The sequence below is a fragment of the Anopheles bellator genome, chromosome 1 (assembly GCF_943735745.2).
Source record: "Anopheles bellator chromosome 1, idAnoBellAS_SP24_06.2, whole genome shotgun sequence".
NCBI classification, from domain to species: domain Eukaryota; kingdom Metazoa; phylum Arthropoda; class Insecta; order Diptera; family Culicidae; genus Anopheles; species Anopheles bellator.
Genome location: NC_071285.1, coordinates 4,894,055 through 4,901,208, shown reverse-complemented (window position 1 = coordinate 4,901,208; position 7,154 = coordinate 4,894,055).

Below are 7,154 nucleotides of genomic sequence, written 5' to 3'. Positions count from 1 at the left end.
CTCCATATCGCGATTATGCTAATGGAAAATGGTGTTTCAAGATTGTGTGGCCCGGTTGGGAAAACGTGCCAAATACTTCATTTCGGCAACGGCCCCCGGCCAAAACTATTAAACCTTTCAGCGCGCCACGTGAGGTATGCAAAACCTCGAGACCCGTGGCCCGGAAACGGATGGCGGACGACGAAAACAACCTCTGTAATTAACGCACGGCGCCGTAATCACCGTCCACCACACCATTAGCAATACAAATTTCCAACAACCTCCACCCGGGGCCCGGGCCCGGTGGGACTGGCGAAGGACTTTTCCACAACCAATGCTCCATGAATGCTGCCCCTGATTTGCTGGCCGATAGGAAACAACAACAGTTTAACACCCTCGAACGCGGCCCCACAGGGATCGGCCCCCGGCACCGTTCATTTGCCAAATGTAATTAAAATCAATTCCAACATAATACATAAATGTTACTTTTCGCTTTCACACCCCACCCCGATAACCCGGTGCCCGAGTGCCTCGATTGACCCCAATGTTGGGCCCTTCCGGTCAGCTCGAACAGAGGACGAACGGGCCACCGTTCGGGTTTGAAGGAAATTAATTTGCCCACTCTCGGGCACTCTCTGGGGGGCGCTCGAATTAGCCAGCTCGCGTTTCAGGGTTCCCAGGCTTTTTTGTCCCGCCCGGTTGACGGAATGAAGATCGATTACCAGTATCGTCGGGTACTTTCTTTCCCGACCGACTTCCCGGGTGGGAATTAATAAAAAACAACTAACGGCACGTACCTAGTTATGTTGCGCAAAGCGACCACCATCTCTCGTGACAAACACGGCGTTCCCTCCCAGGACCAGCAGCACCATCCGCGATTCACCATCCGGCGGGTGCGATCAGCCCCGGGGATTCCGGGGATTTCCTCTGTTTTTTTCCACGCACCGCGCGCAGAAATTAGAGTAGAAACGGCGGCGGCGGCGGCGGGTTCATTAGATGCTGGCCCGCGCCAATCAACCAGTGCCTCGGATCGGATCCGAGATACGGAGGAAAATCACCGAACGATTGATTATCCGATACGCGCAACACTGCAGGCCGCGTGTGCAGTGTGCGCGCATAAAACCCGCATCCCGGCATCCCGTTCGCACCGAAGACTGGGATCATGAGGGCCCAGCGACCGGCACCGTGCAAAAGAATTTACTTTCGATGGCTCCGTTGAGGTCTAGGAAGTCATGATGGGTTGCAGAGTTCAAGCACCCCAATTCGTAATGCTCCCATTGCCTAGGAGGCTTTGACAAAGGCGGACTGCTAACTCCGCGATGACGTTCGATCGAAGGAGGCTTGCGTTTCGCTCGAAGAAGAAGATTAAGTGCTAGGCTGTTCAATAAGTTCGTCTGGGCCGTAACAGAGGCGCTGCTACGAGTCTAACTTATTTTTGTTAAATTGGTACACTCTTCAAATGAACGTATGAACGAAGTTTCATTTCAATCGACCATTTTATCGACCATATTTTTTGCAATGGAAAAAATCAAGTATCATGCAGGGATTGATTTTTTATTCTTGGAAGGTTTAAAAGCAAAGGCGATTTGTGAACCAATGGTGAAAGTGTATGAACCATAAAACAGACACAACGCCTGAAATCGTAGAAAAAATTCTAGAATCGTATTGGAAAATCACCGAATCACTTAGAGAGATTTGGTATAAGGCCTAGCCATCTCATTGAGCCGTATAAACAATATTTTGACTTCAGGGATTTATAAATTAAAGTCTACTTGGAACAAGTGTATTGATGTTCAGAGAGGCCATACTGAATTATAAAGTGTATTTCAAAACATCAAAATGTGTTTTTCTTATCGACTATTCAAACTTATTGAGCAGCCTAATGTCAAAACCAGATTATCCAAATATTAGGTCAATCGATCGGGTTCGTTTTTCCGACGGATCGGCGATGTGACCGATTGGATTGCGCTAAACGGTGTTCGAAAGGTACGATTTGAGCTTCTCACAAAACTGTATGGGGTTGGAGTGCATGTCAAAGATATTTCTCAATCTACAGATTGAACCCTTTCGATGCCTTTCGATCCGATCGTGGACTTATTATTTCGATAGCCCAATAAGTGCGCAGGGTGCGCCATCATGACAGAACCTGTTTAGATGTTTAATAACTCCACCATTTTCCAGCCAATTTTTACAAATTAACCAGGTTCCAAAATGTTAGTCTATGCCGTTTTAGTCATGGATCAATTTATGCCAAAAATGGATTGAAGTGCTCTACATTCAAAATAATCGTTCAACTGTGCATGCTTAGTGTTGCCAAATTTCTTCTAACTTCTGTCTGTGGAGCTATTTGAAGAGTAAGGTGGTCCCCTTGGGCTATAGTACCCTATACTACTACAGTACAACTACTATACTCAACAATCCTATAGTGAACCACTCGAATAAAGTTGCACAACAAAACTAAGAGCGACGTATGGCTAGTGCCACGCGAATTAGGAACTGATGAAGTTACCTTTCCCTAATCAATAAAGTAAGTCCATTAAATGATGGGGTAATTTCATGGTCTAATGGTTTAATGGCCGAGCGAATTTAACGACCTGAAACTTTGTCCAATACATTTAAATAAAGCCTGCAAAAGATTGTCGGGAATTGGCACTCTACAAACGGCCGACCTTTGACACGAACACAAAATGAACAGAAACCCTTCTAATCAGACACAGACCGACCGACCAAAGACTTCAAGAAGACTGCTAATCTGTTGGCCGCCCATTGCGATTGCGAGGGGAACGGAAATGTCATAATTAATGTGTGATTGTTTTAAACCAAACCGCAGTCCCTAATTGGCATGGCAAATCGATCCCCTCCCTAATCCCCGCTTCCCGATCACGCAATGGTCATTGATCAATAAAAATTCTCTAACCCCCCCAAGGCACCCAGGAATTGGCGGATGTACCCGGGACCGTGACTCGATTTGCATATCTATCTGGTTGTGTCTTTGGCCACCGAAGCTGACCGAAGCTACCAGAATAGCGATGCGCAAATCGAGGCGCGCAAAAATCGTGCAGAAACCATCAAGAAGAAGCCCCTGGGGGCCACCATACGCCATACGTCTAAGGGGGCTAATTTCCATAATCGCGAGCATGGCCATGGTGCGTGTGCGTAGACGCGAACGCCACCGACTTGACTTGAGTTGGGTTGTATTAATTTTGTTCACCTTCTGGCTCAGGCGCAGAGTTCGGTTGTTGTTGGCAGTCGCTTGAGCGCACGCGAAAAAAAAGTCCTTGAATTTTTTACTCATGGCGATGATCATGGCGATGATGATGATGATCGCGGTGGCGGTGATGAAAAAACGGCAAATTGACGGCAAACGGCCCATTTGGCCGCGGGGTGCAAGAAGGAGGTCGGTGCTCCACCATCTCCAACCGTCCGATCGCTTCCCTTCGTCGTCGAATCAGCGAACGCACAAACAAAGAAGCGCGAAATTTCCCCACCATCATCATCATCCGCCGCACGCAGACACTTACGCGCGGGCGCAAAGGCGGGTTTTGCGCGCAAAAGACACGCACCGCGAACCACGCGTCGTACGCAACGCGCGATCGTGCAAAAATGGCCTCCAAATGGTGATGATGCTCGGAACGCGCAAGGTTTTCGCCTCTTCTTGGCGGTGGAGTTTTCGATTCCACTCCGATTCGATCGTCCTTCTCTCTCTGTCTCGTGGCACGCGATACGCATGTGTGGCGTGCTCGCGTATGCTCGCCATGGCCCCACTCGTTCGTATCGCATTTTTCAATTTCGTTTTCGTTTTTTCAGAGAGCCGAGACCGCCAGCCGGATCGATCGGATGGGCCGCTGAGACGGAGCGGGGCACCCCTTTTCGACACACGCAACCTCGGGGTTTGTGCAGTTCCAGCACGTCCAGGCGCGCGCGATGCGAAAATGGTGGTCACATTCGGATTTGAATCGTACGAAATTCGCTCTCTTCGCTGAATTGCTGAATTAATATTCGACACGTTTCATTTGCGATGTACTAGAAAACGGAATAAGAATGTTATTGATGTTACATCGCACCATCTTTAAAATTCAATGTTAAAGGAGCTGTAGTCCCCCACGGGGATTAGATAAATATGCTCAGCACTTAGCCCGTGCCGTTTTTTGGCTCCGCATTTGGCAGCACACGACAGACCGCACGGACCGCATATCTGGTCCAGGAATGAAAATCTATTCCAACGATCGAAGAAAAAAAAACCAGGAGAAGCCAACGAACGCCACCAGGTTGTCGTCCAGCTCGCCACGTTTCTATCGCGGGGCGCGCTGGACATTCCACTTGCGTTTTTTTTTTTTCTCAACCAACTCCAAGGAACGTTATCGTCGTGGCCGCGTCCGCTGACCGGTTTGTCGGTCAACATCACAAAAAACTGCAGACGACCGGGAGAGAGACCGGGGCACGGCAAGGCGAAAGGCGCCTCACGAAAATACCGAAATACGCTATTTACATAATTTGCGGACAGAGCGACCGAGAGAGAGGGAGAGCGAAATGACATTTTGCGCACACGCAAATATCCCATTATTGGCGGTCCACCCCCGGGGCACGAAACGAAACAAAGTGGCCACCACTTTATCCAATATCAATAGCGCACCGTGAGCCGGAATGTGGAGCCGGATCGACGGAATGGGGAGTGGATGTTGCTCCACACAATGTACGACATCCTGTTTTTTGGCCCCGGGAACGACGGCGAATGATAATAGGCGATCCTTTTCGACGAAGGGTCCTTCTAGTGGGGCGCACAAAAAAGAGTATTCCCAATTAAACCCTCTAATGGCACGCGATTCACGACGTCGTCGGTGGTCATGTTTTTGCCGTCCAAACTGCACTCGGAAGGGGGCTCCGCCGGGTCCAGGGTCTCTTCGTCTTAAATTGTAGCCCTCCGGGGTTGGGTCCGAAATTAAATGCAAACCCCACGCCGGCCCGTTAGCTCGGTGGTAATAAGCTGATAAGCTGCCCACAACCTGCAGGCCGGCCGATCGTCGTGAAGCGTAACTGCACTTCTCCGGACCACTCTCGGACCGCTCTCTGTGATTTGCACTATCAAAACTATAACGGAACCGAAGCATCATCCATTTATTAAGAAGCGGCCCCCTCGCTGCGGCTAACGGAACGGCACTCCGGCTCTTGCGGGGCTTTTCCTTCCTTCTCGATGCAATTACGCCCCCGGAGCCCGGTCAGGTGTTTTCCACTTCGACGACCTCCAGGCTGGTGAAAAGCCTGCCGCTGCAAATACCAATCATTGCAATAGCCGGCCCCGACTCGAACAGGTGGCTCTCTCTCTCTCTCTCTGTTTGACTCTGGCCCCCCTCGGGGGTCAACTTTCAATTTTTCACCATCATTAGCGGCACGAACCGAGTGTGAGTTATTGATTTGGGATTTAACATCGACCCTTTCGCCGTACCGAGATTTTGCTCCAAGAAATTGCATGCCCAATCCGGAGCCTGGTGGAGCACCCGAAATAGAGTGGTAAAACGAATTGGCCTCTGGCGCGCAATTCTGGCCACGAAACTTTAAACCCACGAAGGGGGGAAAACCGTTTGAAAGCCCCAAAACCATAACCTCCAAATTGGGGGCTCGTTTTTGCACCGAGATTAGAAATAAAACCGCCGGCCGGAATGGTTATGGTGTGCGCGCGATAGTCAATAAAATAATATACGCAGCATAAACATTATATCACAAAACTAACGCTGACTTTCCCTTTTTTCTCTCTCCCTGGGTTTGTGGTCCCAATCTTGGGCCTCACGGTACGGCGTGGCGTGAAATTGGCGTGGCGTGAAATGGCGCGCGCCCGCAATTGCCATTTTCTTTCGTCCTTTAATGAAGAACATAATTTTACGCTCCGGGGAGCCACCACCTGCCACGGGGCGTGGGTTATGGGTTGTACTTTATGGCCAAACTCTCACTTTCTAAGCAAATACACGGGCGGTGTTATTACGGGTACACGATACGGCCTCGTGTGTACATAAATAATAATCCCTAAATTATGCTGCGCGTGCGCGTGACATTCGCACGGCAAACGGTGATTTTGCGATGGCTACCTTCGTAGGGATGATCCTTGTCCGGGCTATTTTCGGAGGCCCTCCAAGATCCAGATCCCTTGCCCTTGAAGTCACCTTCGGCTAGAATGAGGTCACTGATCGCTTCCATCTGTCCGTGTCCGTTGTGAGCGGTTTTCTTTCCCCTGGCCTTCCTTGGGCTTCCACGCTAGGAAACCTTTGGCGTCGTCGTCGTCCCACGCCGCGCGAGATTGGGTTTCGGGACACACGGGAAAAGGGACACACGCATTTTTAATGCGCACGCAGAGACGGTACGGAGGAGTAGGTGGAACGAAACCCTACGCCAGATCCGGGGTTCCGGGTTTGTGTCTGTGTCGTTGAGCCACGGCAAAAGGCAAAAAGGCAAGTTGGAGAGGCGTTTTCAAGTCGATCGAACGATCGCCCGAGAGTAGCGCAGCGTAACGCGCCACGCGATGCTGATAAATCTTATCAACCTCGAGTGTGTGATTTATGTCTCAGAAGATGTCATTACCGTTTTTTTTTTTGAGTTGCAAAGGATTGACATCTAAAGCGAAGCGTCACTGCGTCGCTGATCATAGTAGACATTGCGTACCTTTGACGTTGTTTCACCGAAAGCGCATCCCCTCTGCTTAGGCCGTGTTTAACGAAAATAGGCAAGAAATCACCGGCCAACGAAGACGACGACTGCATTCCAAGCGCGGACACGGAACAAGAGGTAATAAAAACATCCTTTTCATCCGCCATCGGTCGCCATGTTGTTTCCTCGGTGTTGATGGCGGATCTCTCCGTGGCCTCTACGCCGCAAACGCATCCCCAAACATGGTGAAAATAATAATCATTCCCACCGAAGGCACACGAAACCCATCCGGACCCGCGCCAGATAAAACGGCTAATGGTCGCCATGGCCCGTCCGGACAAGAATCGGAGAGCGAACGAGAACGCGACGAAATTAAAATCTGGACCCTTTTTTCGGGATCGCCCCGCGACTCCGCGCCGTTTTATCCTTCGGCGGTCCCGTCGGTCCCATAAAACTGATATTAAAATTAAAACCTCTGTTCGGTACCGCCGGACATTCTTGCGCTCGGTCGTGCGTTTTCTTTCCTTCCTTCGCGCTTC